The following is a 1,051-nucleotide window of genomic DNA, read 5'->3' as shown; positions in this document are numbered from 1 at the left end:
AAATAAATAAACGGAGGAGAGAAGAAGGCAGACCAGACATACAAACTCTTACCTGTGGCAGAGCATGGGAGGGAGAATGAGGCACTGGCCACCACACATACAGGTCAGAAGTCAGCTAAAATTTTAAGGAACTGCCAAAGGTCAACGTGAGCTAGTGTTTTAGTCTTGCATAGCCACAAGCCTCACACGTGAAGGAGGGGGGAGTTTGCATTCACTGGCAATCTCTTTCCCACAGGCCTCCAGTGGTACCCACAGAAGAAGATTAGGGGTGAGGCATCAGATCAGAGATAGCTCCCCCTGGTCATGTAGGCATGCAGGAGGGGACTGGTAGCTAGAAGAGAAGCCACACACAGCCCTGCCCACAGGGAGGAGAGGAGAGGAGGAGATCAGGGGCTGAGGGTTGTTGTGAGGACAGGCACAAAGCCTGCCTATTCTGGCCCTTTTCTCCTTTGTTTCTAAAAAGGAAAGCCTTACATCACTGCAGAAGCAGCAAAGGGGGAGGAGACATGTGCTCCTATACTATTAATAATGACCTCATGTACTACCCTTTTATTTGGACATATCAGGAATCTCTTAACTGACCAACATATTTCCCAAAATCTGCCCCACCTATAACACTATTCTATAAATTCTAAAGTTGTGCTCAATCATCCTAGTTTTAGTGTCTAAAATCTTCAATTGTCTTGTAGTAGTAAGGTAATCAGACTCCTTAGCCTGTCATTTGTATATTTCTACAAGCTGGCTTTAATATAACTTTCAAATTTTCTCTTATGCCATTTTCCTACCTATACCTTAGACTCCAGCTCAACTGGATTGGTGGTTGTTCCTTAAACACATCATCCTTTACCAATTTCTGATCTTTGCTTCGGTTATGAGCATCAAAACAATGTAACAATAAAATAGTCAAAAGGGTAAAATCTTATGATCATCTGTATACAAGTTGAATATATGGTTGACAAATTCCACATCTAATCCTGATGTTTAAGAAAATCTTAGTAAACTAAGAATAGTAGCCTACTTCTTTAAAAAAGATAGAAAATGCTTATTTTAA

Source organism: Propithecus coquereli, unplaced genomic scaffold (genome assembly GCF_000956105.1).
Source record: "Propithecus coquereli isolate 6110/MARCELLA unplaced genomic scaffold, Pcoq_1.0 Scaffold37, whole genome shotgun sequence".
Taxonomy (NCBI): Eukaryota; Metazoa; Chordata; class Mammalia; order Primates; family Indriidae; genus Propithecus; species Propithecus coquereli.
The sequence above is the reverse complement of the archived record's forward strand: the minus strand, read 5'-3'. Positions refer to the sequence as shown.